Source organism: Symphodus melops, assembly GCF_947650265.1.
Source record: "Symphodus melops genome assembly, chromosome: 5".
Lineage (NCBI taxonomy): Eukaryota > Metazoa > Chordata > Actinopteri > Labriformes > Labridae > Symphodus > Symphodus melops.
In genome coordinates this window covers 26,272,982-26,289,283 of record NC_136695.1, presented here as the reverse complement: position 1 = coordinate 26,289,283, position 16,302 = coordinate 26,272,982, and the positions used below count along the sequence as shown (strand labels likewise).

The following is a 16,302-nucleotide window of genomic DNA, read 5'->3' as shown; positions in this document are numbered from 1 at the left end:
ACGACATCATCCTCGGAGGCACGTCATTGGTTTTCACATCGTCGTACTGATGTGACCCAGTAGAGGGGGACAGCATGAATACAATCTCATCGCTACGAGGGGCATCAGAGTGCAGGAGTGAGGAGCGTGGCCAGTGCTCAACTGAAGAGTCACAATTCAAACCTTCGTAGAGGTTATATGTGTTTTTGCAGAGGTGCATGGTTTGGAGCCTGATGTTCCTGCTTAAAATAATTAAAAACGCAGAGCAGGAAAACGCTCCGCTAAAGGTGCGTTACTTTAGAGTTCATAATTACACACAAATTAACATTAATTTGGTTCGTAGACGAAGGGTAAACAAGATATTTTTGGTCAAGACATTTCACCCCGTTGTTGGTGAAGTATTAATAGAATTAATTACTTTTGATGGACACTTTACAAAGAAGCTGCTATTAGTGTGCATGACTGATGATACTTTATTGATCCCGAGGGAAATTCAAGCGTGTGAATGGGCAGGTGTGACCTTCGGTGTAAATGCACTTTGAGGAGTTAAAACTAGAAATATTCTAATCAAGCTCAAGTTCATTTACCGTTGAACTAATATTGAACAAAAAAAACAAAAAAACAAAAAAAAAAGTCTTATAACATACAGGTAGACAAGCAAAAATGGGCCAACAGAAAAACCTCTTTGCAGGTGATAACAGACAAGCTATTCACATTTCCTTCAGAACCTAGAGAGTTTTATTTCAGCCATGCTAGTGAGGTCGAACTTGGTCAGACAATCTCATCTCCGCCTCCATCATAAAGATGTTCATGTATCAAAGAGACAGAGTGCCACACAAGGAAAGAGCTGTTAGCCTTTAACAGAGTGCAGCGTTGTGCTTCCACAGAGCGGCTGAGGTCGGAGTAATCAGCAGAGGAGAAGATCGAGCGTTCAGTCAGTAATGGGTTGAGCTCACGCCTGAGCCTTACGTGTCTTTTCCTCTATTGGACTCAATCTCGTCTCCGAATGAAACAAACTGCGAGGATAGAGCCAATATTTGGCAGAAAAATTCTCTTCATAAGTCAAACAAAAAAGAAGCTCCAGCTGCAGAATAGACCTTGTGTTTATGGGGTACAAAAAGTAAAACAGGTGAATAAGTGAAGAAGCAGAATATGCCAGGTTTAGTTTTCGAAAGTCAGAGATGAGATTTTGAGTTAACAGTGAACTTCAGGGAACAATTTGTGTTTATTAGAAGCTTTAAAATGTTGGCTTGGTGCACAGACTAAGACAAAGCAACAAGAATCAAAGAAAAAATGAAATCAGAATAAAACTAATTTCTAAAAAACCTTTTTTCTCAACAGTGTCCTCGGTGTCCTTCAGAGTCTGAAAATCTACAATCACATACCTCTGCAGTCAAAGCAAACACACTTATCAAAAGCTGCTTTTGTTAGTTTTAATGACTGAAATGAAAGTAAAAACACCTTGCTAAATATGTGATTTTCCAGTTTAAAATACAAAATAAAGTGTCAAATGATCAACTTTGACCATGGCTGTGATATTACTCTGGCCTTTAAGCTCGCTGCACTGAGATGTGTTCCTGTTCTTATTACACTGCTGCGATATTTAACCTTGAGTGTTCAGAACAATGCGAGTGCACAGCTTGACACTCAGAGACACATTTGTATGCTGTAGGGGTGTTTCGTTTTCTTTTCTCACAGCAGTTAACCAAGAGTGGCATCAAGTATGTATGCAAACACAGACATGTCAAAATTATAACCGGGATTATTCAGGGATTGACTTTAAAGTTTAATGCATATTAAAGTCAATCTGAACACTGGGTTACTTTGATCTTGTAAAGCTGTCCGTTCCTGCTCTGCACCCCGGATGAGTAGCATGGCTGTGCACAGTGCACCCATCCATCCTCACGTTAAGCATTCTGAACTAGGGGGGCGGCTGTGGCTCAGTTGGTAGAGGTGGTCGTCTCTAAACCAGAAGGTCAATCAATCAATCAATCAATCAATCTTTATTTATATAGCGTCAATTCATAACAGGCGTTATCTCAAGACACTTTACAAAAGCAGGTAAAGGACCTTACTGTTTGTCTGTTAACATTAACAAAAGGGCAGGTAACAAGACCATGCTCATTGTTATGTTTACAAAAAGCAGGTAAAGGACCTTACTTATGGCTATGTTACAAGAGCCCAGCTTAATCCGTCATGGCGTGGCAAGAAAAAACTTCCTTTTAACAGGCAGAAATCTTCAGGGTTTCAATCCCCAGCTCCTGCAGAAACACGTCCTATGTGTAAGGCACTTAATACTAAATTGCTCCTGCTGCTTTGTCGGCGGTGTATGAATGGGATGCACTCCTTCTGATGGACACTTTCTACAGCAGCCTCTACCATCAGTGTGTGTGTGTGCGTGTGTGTGTGTGACCTGCATAGTAAAAGTGCTTCAATATGAGAACTCAGTAGACCAGAAAAGTCCATTTATCATATCTGTAACATGTTTTTCTTCCTTCAAAACTCTCCTTTGGAAACTTTGAGGCTTGATTATTAAGTATGAAAAATATCTAGAAAGTCAACATAGAAAGAAAATATGGTCAATTGAAAAGCTACCAACAGCTACAGTCACGTTCCACAGGCAGGAAACAGGGGAGGAGGACCCAATCACAGGTAAAACTCAAAAACTGATTTATTTAAACAAAAGGCAGAAACTGAAACTTACTGAGTGAAAATCCAAAACGAAAAGACAGAGGAGCAGGTAACACGAGGAAGCGTCTGACTGGTACAAAGAACACACACTAGGCCGAACTAATCCAGCAGACTGCAAACAATGAACTAACAACAGGAGGGAAGTCACACAGAGACTAAATAGAAATGGGTAATCAAACACATGTGATAATAATCAGACAGGTGAGGACAATCAGGGCAATCAAGACGGGAGGGAAACACAGAGAGGCAGGAAACCAGACAACACTCAAGACCAGAACTACAATTTAAAACAGGAAACACTAAACTGAACTAAGAAACACACAAGAGGCAACGCTAGAGAATTACTATAACAGAACTCAAAACACTGAAACACAACATAAACCAAACCAAACCATGACAGCTCAGTAAGTCCCGTCTTTGACAGAGTTTATTGTTCATCACAAGCTGTTTATTCACACATGGCCTTTTTTCTCTCTTTTGAATTGAACAAGAAGCAGAGGACACTGCCCTATTATATGCACTAACATGCACCGGTTGTTCACCAGTCATGCATCGATAAAAACATCATTATCTCTGCCTGCTCGCTGTGAATTATCTTGAATATTTACACATCGGCTCACCAGACCTCACATGTACACTTCACTTAGGGGGGTGACTGGTAAATGTCTAGGTAGAGATGATGAGACAAATTTGGCTCTTTGTCTTCATACATGTAAAATATTTGGTTATTTTCAGCAGTTTTGTGCACGTGTGTAACACCTGAGGAAGGTAAGTCACACTATGCTATTAATAATTTATTAAGGTCATTTTATGATTTAATTCAGTAGATATCTTACATATTACTCCTTTAAATCTGAAGATTTTTCTTTTTTTTGCAAACAGACCGATAGTGAGTCTTCCAAGGAGAAAGAAAACATAAATCAGATTTTCATTCCCGTTTTAAGAATAAAATGGGATTTTACTATGAAAAATGTATCAATCCATCATAGCTGAGGTGCTTGACCTTAGAGCGTTGGGGATGGAGTATCAATGGGTGGCGTTGATCCTGGGTGACATTGGACAAGGGGGCTGGTTAATGCCAGGATGGGTCACAATTCAATCAAAGGACTAACACATGGAGACAGACAACCATCTCAGTCTCATACTGACGAGCAATAAGAGTCATTGATTCAGATCACGTCTTTTTTTCCTGCTTGAGAAAAACAGTTTGACCAAAAGGAAAGTCATCCAAAGATCATATTAGACCAAAGTGGTTGATGCAAGCATTCTGTTCAATATCCGAGGACATCCTTAAATAGCTTACATTTCATCAAAGTGTACATATTTTAATTTAAAGCTACAGTGGGAAACTTTAATGCCAAGTCAACCTTGGTAACACCCTGTGGACGAAGTGGTACAGTTTTTCAAGCAGGTATAATGATGAGGAAAGCCATCGGTGACATCAGTTTATTGGATTCTGTCCAATGATCATTGCTCTACGAGAACAATATAATTTCACACATGGCCACCAAAGTCAAGCTGCATGACTGTGTTTCCACATATACATACACACCAGTAGAGCGGCTGGTTCCCCTGAGGTCAAGGCTACAGGTTTGATTTGATTATCTAAGATGTCGTTCTTAAGGTCATATTTTATTAAATCACATCGCTGGAGTTGTTTTACTGAGTCAGCAAATTTGCTTTTGGGAATATTTGTATTAGATGAAAGTCAAAAAGCTGAAATATGTGTACAAGTATGAAGCCTATTATCATTTTTTAGGGAGGTAATGTGGTGGAAAGTTAGAGGATGGCAGCTGGAAATTGAATCCAAGCTCCACAATCCCATCAATAATTACATGGAGGTTGATGAACAGCTTTACAGGAGATGTACAGTTATTGGTGCGAAGACGTGTCCAAAGTCATGTATCTTCCTTTGAGAGTTTGAGCTCGTTTGTCAACGTTTGGTGAGACAGAAGATGTAGTGGGGGACGCCGTTGTAGCAGGGACTAGCAGCAGGTAACTGTTGTGTTTATATGCTCTATAGATTGACTTACACAACTGGCTTTGGGTGAGTAGCAGACCGGTTACTCTCTCTTCTACAGCTCCATGGTCACAGGAAGAGACTAAAACATTTCATTAAAGGTCCAATATGAAAGATATCTACTGAATTCAATCTTAAAATGAACTCTCTATGATCAGACATTTAGGAAACATGCTGTTAAAGTGTTGGCAGCGAGTATATCCTCCTCCTAAGTGTTGATTCCAGTTTGGAATGGTCTGCATTTGTCCAGAGAAGGACGTCAGTTTTAGGATAATCCCACGTGGCCATTTTGGACGCCCCTCAGCTTGCAAGCGATGTTGCAGCGACGGAAGCGTGCAAGCAAACTGGCTGAGATAGAACTGATTCTACCTGACCGAGAAGCAGAAATGTGGTCAAACTAGGAAAAATATAGGAGATGAAGAGAAAAGGGAGATGACATGAAACTTCCATGTATGAGACATGGCGACCCACAAGTGCATCCACTTTAAGGAGGAGTGGGCCGGGAGGAGACAGCTCTCCAGTGTAGTACCCATTTCACACACTAGGTGCCCTTGTTACATATTGATCCTTTAAAGTTGACAAAGATCATCAGCACTAAATGAGCCATTATTTTAAGGTCTATATCTTAAAGTGGTTTTAAGCTACAGATAACAAAAGTCCAAATCTAATTGGATCTATAAAGCAGGCTATGAAAACTTGGTGAATAAAGATAAGAATGTTCCCCTTCACTTCTTTGTTTACATATTCCAATACAGCAGGTGGCAGTTCACACATAGTTGGTTTGTAAATCTGCTAATCTGCCTGAATCCGTCCTGGATACTGCCTGAAAAAAGCTGATATGAAAGTAATCAATATTTCAGTCGATAATTGGCTTTACCACTCAGTTATCATTGAGGTCAGCCATGTTCCTATAAGCCTTTTTTATCTTTGCATTTTGACCATTTTCATTCTTCAGCACTAGCTGTTGCCTACGGCTGTGCCTCTGCTCCATCATCTGTCTTTTATTGGCCCATGTATTTAAAAATGCATGAAGTAATATGCATAATAAAACAAGGATGGTCTTTGTTGGATTTTTAATGCCATATCATCCCTTCCTCTGAAAAAAAAACATGTCCAACAAATAAAAGAAGAGTCTGTAAAATTGAACACGACATGCATGAGCAGCAAAACTGTGCTTAAAACTGATTAAATTAATAAAATGATAAAATGGACTTGAGCTTGCATAGTGTTTTTTTAATCTTCTGACAACGACTCTGCCACTAAGACACAGCTGCACTCTTAGATTCAAAAATGTAATAATCTGATTCTGGCTTCTTTAATATTAATATTTTTTGGTTTCTTCTTTGGTCTCCATCAGTTAGGAGACAATATGTATAATTTTTACACTGAATTATCTAAATGAATTTAAAAAATAGCTACACCTATGGCATATAGACAGTGAATATATATTTCCAACTGTTATCAAAGCAAAGGAAATCCTTAATTTTAGAGCTGTAAGGGGACGTGTCTTGTCGCAGTGGCCACCATGACAGATAGGCCAATGTTTATGGTTGTCTTGGATACACTGGATGTTACGTCGAAGACCGCAACATAAGGACGCTTTGACTGCTACTGAAAGCTGCCGCAATGTTGCTGTATGTGCTGCTGTGATAAAAAGTCACTTAAATTATTCTTGGTTACATCATAAACATATTCTCTTTCTCAGGTCGGTTTCGCCCATTCGTCTTGAATACGATCAACTCAGAGTTTGTTTTCGTTGGAGGGGGAGGGAGGCAGTAGTGAATAGAATCACTCCCATGATTCCCCGCCAGCCTCGACATTATATTCTGTTATTGTTTTGATTGACAGCCCCCTGGCAGCAGGATTTACATACTGTGGGTTTAACTGAGGAACACCAAGGACAATATCTTGTTTCTGAAGAGACTGACTCTTCTCTTTTCATTAAGAAACTGACCAACACATCAGTCCTCAGTGACAATAATCATTTGTTATTTACTGCAAACTCATTTCCTTATTGCCTGTCTAATTGAAATACAGCTGCTATCTTATTTCATTTATTTGCTGACCTATCACTCCCTCAATTCCCGAGTTGTCTGATGACCTTTCTATCAATAATCTTCCTTCACTAATGTCCACCAGCTTTCACTCTTCCCTTCTTCTCCTCTTATCTTCTTCTCCCGCCTGCCTCATCTCCTCTTCCTCCCCCTCTGGAGACACTTGACAGGTCTATTACATCTTTGGCCTTGTCTGCCCCCTACCAATACCTCAGAGAAAAACAACAACAAGTGACTCGATCAGATTTTGCTCTGGCCTGCAATAAATTTTTTATTTCATATTGAGAGAGGCAGATATGAGACTTGGCCACTGGGAATGATGTGGATTTTTTCAGATGCAGTTTAATCAGCTCTCTGCTGAGTTTGGGTTAAAAAACTTACTGTTGTCTCACACTTCTCGACCCACATTTCTTCCCAGAATCAGTCCCAGAACGCCTGTTTTTCCTGTCTTTTGTATGAAATGTTTTAACAAGCAGCCAGTGACTTCAGCAAAAATCAATGCACTGATGTGAGCATATACAGAGGTGGGCAGTTAATTAAAGATATAACTTTGTTAAACTGTTAACTTCAAGACAAGTTAATCAGTTTATTCAGATAATAATTGAAAAAAATTGTAAGAAAAACAGCTCCAATGTTAATAGATTCAAGGTCTTATGAGACCATGATGGATCGTAAAACTCAAAATTACACAAGTCTGTATTCAAAATTTAGAAATAATTTGAAACTTTTTTGATCCATCTCCACCGTCTTCACTCAAGCAGCGCTGCAGAAGTACATTCATGCAGTTTAAACCCAGCAGAAATGGATAATTTGGCCGGTTATACAATAAGCTCTCTTGTGTACAGAAGGCGGTTTGTTACACTGTCTGGAGGAGCTGCATTAATACTGGAGCAAAGAAGAGTTGAGTTTAAAGGAAGACACAGGATGTCGTGCTGTGGGCCTCAGGCTAGCATTATCTTCAGCTTACACGCAACCGCTAGTAAGCTAGTAAGTTTTGTAGTCACTTTAAAGGAACCTGCTAAAAAAAGGTTTTGCTCACAGCTGCAGTACTTAATTAATTCAAAGACGCCCTGTGTTGGCCTTATCTAGAACAATCTCAGAGTCAATACATTGTGGGACTTTCAGCCTATTCTTAATTTTCTGAGAGCTTCCGTTGTTTTCAGTCCCACTACAAACGTGTGGAGCGAGAATGAAGATGGAGTTGAGAAGTTACATTTAAGAACGCAGTGATGGCTCCACTTCCCTGCAGATACCTGATAAAACGCATATATTAAAGCTGAATCCATGTCAGCAGAGGCTATCAACAGGATAAACCAGCGGTAACTATAAGTTAAGTATTGGTAAACATCAAGGCACAAACGGCATCATTTCATGGTAGCAGAACTTGTGTTATTCAAGTGTCTCTCCCCCAAACTGAAGGTTAGAGCAGCAGCACTCAGTCTGTATCTATTATATTAAATTATCATTTTCTGCTCCACTCATTTTTGTCTAGATTTTCTTTTTTCATCTGTCTTTTCACTCCTACACTGATAGCGAATTATCATTATCCTTCAGTGACTTTCATTGGCAGACTTCAGTTTTCCCTGAGAAGAATGGGCTTCATTCACATATATCTCATTAAGATTTTTTACAAGATTTTTCTCAAGAAGATTTCTAAAAAAGACTCTCCGTCAGATTCCCCAACATGTTCTTGAATGACTGAATTGTTGGCATCTGTGTTCTTACCTCCTTGTGTTCGTAAGTTAAAAGCGTGTGCCTGTTGTTCCCAATTAGCATAGGGAAACTGCCCACCATATGTGTGCAGGGCCCTGCAGACAAACAGAGACTCGTTTGTGGAGATGCCTGACGAAGCTCCAAAGAAGTCGCCGGCGGAGCACCGTATAGAGGAGCTACTACTGATGCAGGAGAAAATCTGTTTTTAAAAGTGGTTGGTGAATGAAGCCCAATGAATCCAACACTGCAGCAAAACTAGAGTGAGTGCAGTCAGATGGGGCCCCCATAAGGAGGTTTCCTACTGTCTTTGCAAACTTTGAACTTTTTGAGCCAGTTCTGTGCTTACCTGATGGGGCCCCTTTTGGCTTTTAGCATTATGGCCAATCTCATTTTGCCCCCTCCTGCCCTCCATGGACTGTTTTCCTGCATATAATGCCATTGCTGATAGAAATGCTATTGGACTAAACTACTGGTCAGAAACCAGAAAAGCAATGATACCATCACATTTCACTGAACAGAATCTATAAAAGTGATGACAGATTCTGTATTTTAAATGCAGAAACTGTAAAAAGAAATGAGGACTTACAGCAGATCTCCCTGCTTGTTGTTTTTCTTTTCCTGCATTCGAACTTTGCTCTCTTTCTCTTACATTAATTTCAGTTGTAGCCTCAGGATAAATGCATGTAATTGTGCTTTGTCTTTGTTTATTGCATCAAAAAAAAAAAAAAACTCCAATCACATGTCCCTGATGCCCCCGCTGTGAACTAGTATACTTTGTTTCTGTTCCTTCAAAGACAACAATGCAGCTGATTTGTAGAGCAATCAATCAAGCAACACTTTCTCATTACGGCCGACGTCTTTCAGAGGAAAACTAAACCTAGATTTCAACCGCCAGCTGCCTCATTATGTGATTTTCTTTATTTTTAAACCCCTGCTGCTCTCAATCTACACACTCCTACACGGTGGTATCCTCTCAATCAACAGCTCAGGCTCATACATGCCACCAATTATGGTGAAATGACTCGTGCTGTGATTCCTTCACAGCTCGTGTTACACCTATAGAGTACAACCTCAAGTATCAGCGAGTATAGGGAAAAGCACACCTGTACATTGTGCAAAAAAGGAGTGTCGAGAAAGAAAAAATAAATCTATAATCAACTCAATCCAAGCCTTTCCTGTAATCTCTCAAGGAAATGATCAACGAGATGCTTTCAGGGTGCAGAGCGTCTTCTCTGTAACACAGTTCAACTGTTTAAAAGCGACAGAATATCTACTGCAATCAGAGATCCTGATCGACTGATTGACAGATTGCAGAGTACAGAGGGACTTCCATTGTGGGGCAAAGTGTTGAACCAAACCACAGACATATTTTATTCATGAAGCCGTTTTTGCTTGCTCTCCATCTTTTCCTGACAGTGAAAGAATGCAGAGTAAGGAAGGCAACTCCGAGTGATGCATGCCTGATGTGTGCAGACTGGAATCCAAACACACAAATAAAGACTGAGAACAATCAGACAAAGTGGCTTTTGAGGAAAATGTGCTTCAGTTCGGTGAGTGAGAGCAGAAAGATAACAGCAAAGGCAAAGTGTGTCTGCTGGAGGAGAGTATGTTGGAGGATTCAAAGGCAGAATGTTTTAATGTTCGAAATAAAACAGAATGTGGAAAGTCCAGGAAGGCCTGCTATCTGCACACCTAACCACATGTCTTGCTTTGCTCAAGAACTTAATTTCCCTTTTCAAAGCTCATATTAGCCTCAAGAGCTACATTATCTTGGCCTCTAAAGCCATAATGATGTTGGGTTAATAATTATGTGAGGGAGGAAAGTTGTTATTGTTCATTTTAACAAATGTTTCGTGTCATGCATGTCTTGTATACTGTTTACGAGATGTCTTGGATTTCCCCTTCGGGATCAATCAAGTATCTATCTATCTACGACACTGCAGCCTCTTAGCCACCAGAGAGAATCAAAAATAAAAGATTGAAGCTTTTAATATCTGTGTCAACAACTTAAACTTAGGGCAAGATGTTTTTTTTAATTCAAGTCATCATTATGTTAGAGACTCAAGGAAACAATAAATAGGCCCTATATTACATTGAAACCTATATTATATGAATGTTTGTAGAAAACGTATGAGTAAAGAAATCTTAATCTGTACTGATCCAAGTTTAGATCTCCACAGGGTGAGGATAAAAACAAAGACATTCTTTAGAAGGTCTTTAGTAATAAGATGGGTTCATCATCATTTTTGAGAACCAGCCCCTCACATGCGTTACATGCACGATGTTTCAGAAGTAGACCATAGCTTATCGCTTGCTGTGTAGAAACTACAGCATCTCATTCAGCAGGAAGTCAATAATGAACTTTATCAGAAAAGCCTATGTAAAAAAAAAAAAACATGACTATTTTTCTACTCATAATGGACAACGACAAACTCAATATAAACTCTGTCATCGGTGATATGCTTGGAGAGTGGAGTGATTCACACAAAGGGTTAAATACTAGCAGGGAGACAGGGAGCCGTGATTGGTTCATCAGGTTGGCACCTCGTGGCAGACATTGGTCGTTTTTACAGGCTTAAAACTGCTACAGATGACAGATTTTCTTTTTTTTTTGGCAAAAAAATCCTTATCAGTGACACTACAACATGGGCTGCACAGGACTAAACACATTATCAATACGGTATTTCTGTATTTTTGTATTGGTGCAATTGCGTGACAAACTGGAGATGCGACAAACAAAACCAAAAAACCAGAAAGGATCGAAGTCAAAAAAAAAAAAAAAAAAAACTGAACAAGGGCATTTTGGTAGCATAGATGATAGAATTCAGCTAATAAGGTTTCATGTCGAGGATCATTGTTGTGAGATTGATGGTGTGTGGCTCAATGGATGAGAGGTTACAGAATGAAGTCATGTGACGATGAGAGTTGGACGAGAACAGAACAAAAAGACAAATAAACCAAAAAACTCAAACATATTATCAAGCTGAGTGTAAGCGGAAGCATAGTGTACAAACATAAGCGAACTGTACACACACATATAGACACACACACACACACACACACACACACACACACACATACTCAAACATCCAAAAGCGTTCTCATTGATGTGTTTTATACTGTTATAAATGTAGACAATGATGGTTCTAATCGTTAATGTTTTATTATGGACTTAAAAGCTGTGTGTTTTTTTTATATGGTTTCATTTGATGGATATTTATCTCAGTGCATTTTGATGATTTGATACACTAATATAAATGACTGTGCTATCCTTATTCTTGTTGTTCTTACTACTCATATAGTTCATACTTTCACAAATTTCTATCTTCTTTTTTTTTCAATCTTATCTCTACTGCAGCCTTCCATCTTACTCTCATCTGTCCTTTACTTCTCTGCTCTATCGGCCATTTGAAAAACAAAAAAAAATAGACGTCAAACATAAACCCCAAACTAATTGTTCAACTCACACTGTGTAATCTACATTTATTTTAGTCCAGCAGAAACTTGTCAAGGGCTTCAAAATATCACCAGAATAAAAAAGGTACACCTAACACCAAACCTTTAAATGATCAAAAGTCACAGTAACAAGTTTTCAGGAGCGAATAAACATTGACAAATCGTCTCAATATATCTTAATAAGAATATTTAAGAGGTTCTGCATAGCGACAAAATCTGCTGTCATTCAGCCTCTTTATAGAAAATGTTTAAATCACTTACCCTCCTCCAGCAGAGCTGCTCACATTCAGGTCCGCTCTCCTCTCAGGAACATCGGACGACAAATTGGCTGTCAGCCTGCAGCATCCCATCTAACAATTTACGGCTCAGCCTCCTACCTTGACCTCAGTCCGTCGGTGTTTGGCCATCCCGCACATCCACACAAACACACGCACTCACTGAGTCCCCGCTGCGCAGTAATACAGTCCCCTCCTCTCCAGTGTCGGTCGGCAGTATAGCCGGGGTCAGTGGAGTCTGACAGAAAGCAGCGGAGGAAGAGGAGGAGGAGGAGGGGGAGAATGTAAATATCTGGAGCAGAGACCAAAAAAAAGGAGGGAGATTACAGCACAAGGAGGGAGATGTCCTACCTGCAGAAAGGCTGTAGGCTGCTGCTGCTATTGGCTCTGATAATTAATATACAAGGAGCAAATAGCCTGGGGACAGTAGCCTTGATTTCTGTTTCCCCAAGTGTACTATAATATGCTTTTTCTTTTCTTGATAATTTGAACTGATTTGACTGATAAATATCATACCTATAATATGCATAAAAGTTACATTACAAATAAGGTGTGGCTTGAAAAAGATTCCCTCAAATATAATTCAGCTCACACAGTTAGCTATATGAAGGCTTATCCCATTTATAGCAGTGGTTCTTAGCTGGTGTAGCCTAAATAACCATCACCAACTAATGAAAACCATGACCCCCACTTCTGACATTTTTTCAATCAATCAGATTTATTGAATTAAATATAGTGCAGTTTGGACCTTAGATGGTACAAAAACCTTTGACGGAACAAAGAGACAGAACAAAACCAGCATGTTTTAACAGCGCTTCATATAGTTTTTGACACTGCTTTTTCCAGTCACATGCAGCGACCCACTTTTGGGTCCCGATCCAGTTGAGAAATACGGCCATACAGCCAATCATCTCAACATTTTAGCTTGTTTTTTGTGTTTTATGTCAGGCTTCTAGTTGTTTGTGTGAAACTCAGTTCATCGGGTTGCTGCATGTCTTGAAAAAGACATATGTTTCTTTCCTGTTTGAATAAAGGTTACATTATACTGTTGTGACTTAGCATATAACTTATAACCTTGTATAAACTATACTGTGTCTGTCATCTTCTGTCTTCATACACTTGAAGTATCTTCGCCCTGAAGCTATAATACCATGACATGCTTTCTGAATAGTTTCATTTATCAGTCAATGTGCATCAACAAACAAGTCAGAAATTCTCACGAACGCCTTCTTTCAGTCATGCCCTTGTGCTAAGAAACATGTGCACCCACATTATTTTTCCTTCATCTGTCCCTCATGGATGTCGGATAGAAACCTTCATGAAAGCATAACGTGCAGTAGGCTAGGTGAAGTTGTGTGTTCCAATAAATAAAGTTGAGAGGTGTAGACAAAATGTGACACATGGATTAAAAAACACAAGTTAGAATATTTCAGTGGTGATTCAATGTGCCAGCCTAGTGCATTATTAATAGTTTAACTTGATTACTGGGAAGAAAGCGCGAGACTTGAACCCTAAATTTTTTTTTTGACCACTGGTGATGAAGGATTATAAAAGACAAGGACAGAGGCAAGGAATGAGGATGAAAAGGAGTGAAGGTCATAACTAATACCTTTTACTTTGAAGGAATAGTAAGTGATTTATTACTGTAGACCAAAATGTTAAGGCAACACGATTACAGCTGCTGCAGTTTGGATCGACCACGGAAAAGGAAGATGACAAAACATTGAGGACTGCATTTATCAATAAAGAAGAAATTTAATATGAATTTTCTTTTAAAGCTTTAAAAGGCTGCTGTGGGACTACTGGTTGTGACTTCTTTAAGGTGTTTCATGTGATTGTATTTGGGAGAGGTTGAGGATATGGGTTCGCCTCAGGGTGGGCCGCAGCATCACTACCAGGGATGTAAGTCCATAAAGATGCTTGAAATAGTTTCTGCAAAGTTTAATTCATGCGGGTAATGGCAGATATAACCAAAGGAATTTAATTATCACCGTCAAATGCAACCAGAGGCAGAGCTGTCCACACTTTCATGAACGTACCGAGCGCTGTCATTTGCAGGCTTGATTAACACACACACACACACACACACACAAACACACACACCAGGCTTTGTCTGAGGGCATCAATGTTACGATTATTATTTTTTTCTTCCCTGAAATGATGCTCTGATGCAATTTTCTGATCTGTGCTGTCAGTTTTTCCATTCACCGTGATGGATTACCTTTGATTGCAAAATAAAAAAAGAGAACAAGATATTGTGCCATCGGGAGTTGAACACGAGGTAATGAGTCGGCGTGGCAAAACTGATTTGAAGACTTTTTTGCCAGTGAAGTGTCACAGGCGTCAACATTGACAATCATTTATAGAAAGCAATATTAGTGCAGCCGTCCTTCAAACTGGCAATGCTAAGTGTCGCTGACAGCAGGACCAGAGGGGAAGTAAGAAACTCTAAACTAGTTTTTAATCTTCAACCGAGCAAAGCAGCCGCCTCCAAAGCTTCAGGTGAGAGTGAACAAGTCGTCTTTTCGACCCTGTGACCTCTGTCAGATTGAGACAATACAAATGTCTTATTTTCAATGTGAATGAATGGAATTTCAAACAAGCGACTAAAAAGTGAATAATTGTGTTTAACTATTGAAATGTAACAATTAGAATATTGAACTTTGCCAGCTCTAATATTAGTGTATTATACCCCATCATATAAATAATCACCATTTTGAGCAACTGCAGCATGAAATTGGTCCATAAATTAATCACGGTTTTTAGGCAATAATGTGTTTTGTTGTTAACGTTTTTTCGTTAGTCAAAATTTGATCTGCTCTTATTTTCACACAGTATTTCATACACTTAGTACTTGTTATGATGACTGTTACGTAAAGTGATAGCAACTCCAACCTCATGAATCCGATGATCATGACCTTCATCTGAAAGAAGAAAAGAAAAAAAAAATTCTGCACATTGTGGAAAATATCACTTTGGAAAAAAAAAATCAATTTTAATTCCAATCATTTAAAACTTTTTTATCCTCTCCGACTTGTTAAAAACTCAACATTGCCAAAGGAGGGGTCTGCTGTGTTTGACCTTGTACTTCACGTCGACGCCTCCAGCCACCATGTTTCCCTTGTTTGAATTGGAGGGAGCATCTACATCTTTTCTGTGTGTTACTCAGGGGATCAGATGATGAAATATTTAGCCCGGGTTAGACAAAAAGGTCAGGCAATGATTGGCTAATTGGTCTCACCTGCATTAATCAGGTGTGGCGTGTGTAAACATGCAGTGTGGCTGGAGCTGGTGAAGATGTTCATCATGTTCATGAGCAGGAGGCTGCAAGCTGCTCATGGTTTAAATTTATAGTGTTTATTGGAGAGTTTAGTTGTTAACTTTAGTTAGTGATTTATTTTGTATGAATAAATCCTTACTTTTTTTCGTTGTAAGTTCTTGTCTCATTTCTTTAAATGATCCCAATTTATTTATTACTGTTCATCCCAGCATCCTCCAGACATTCGGGGAACGTAACACTGATGTTAGTACTACACTTTGAATAATCTCTGCTGGCTTTTTAAAAATAAAACACAGTATCTGCTTGTTATATTTGGGCGCAGGAGTCAGGAGAAACACATTTTTAGAAAAAAAGAGAAGAGAGTAAATTCAATCCCATTAAACTGAAGACATCCCATAAAACTCTTACAGTTTGATCAGAGGAGGTCTTGAGGGGAAACAAGTGACATGGTGTCCCCCTTTTTTTAACAAGACCTGATCCTATAAAAACTTTCCCCCAGCTTTAGAAATATTAAGTTCTTCTATTAATGATTACAACATTTTTAATACTGACAAACAGGAAACAATCCTCTCCCGTCAGACTGAGCTCTAATCCCTGCAAGACCAATTAATGAACAATACTGTATGTACCAAAACAAAGACAAGAACACAAATGATCAGAGCGAACAAAAAGTTGAAATCTAACAATGATGAAAGGAAAACCTTCCAGACGAACACCCATGATGTTGTGTCTGAGAAAAACAAGGATTGAAACAACACAATCAAATATTGTTGGGTTTTATCAGCAGCCATCCAAGGTCAGAGCCGAGACTCACAGGAATCATTTAAATGCAAA

The 16,302-nt window shown here is 39.1% G+C and overlaps 1 protein-coding gene across 2 annotated transcripts in view; it reads right to left on the bottom strand.

The window, feature by feature from the left end:
- Positions 1-12,386, bottom strand: part of drd2l (dopamine receptor D2 like) — a 28,253-nt gene extending 15,867 nt beyond the window's left edge. The window contains exon 1 of one of the 2 annotated variants that reach the window (XM_079344705.1): positions 12,175-12,386. The gene's annotated coding sequence lies outside the window, so the exon portion shown is untranslated. Of the gene's footprint in view, positions 1-2,683; positions 2,789-12,174 lie in introns of those variants that run through there. The other variant, XM_079344704.1, reaches the window with a different exon arrangement.
- Between the last annotated feature and the right edge of the window lie 3,916 nt (positions 12,387-16,302).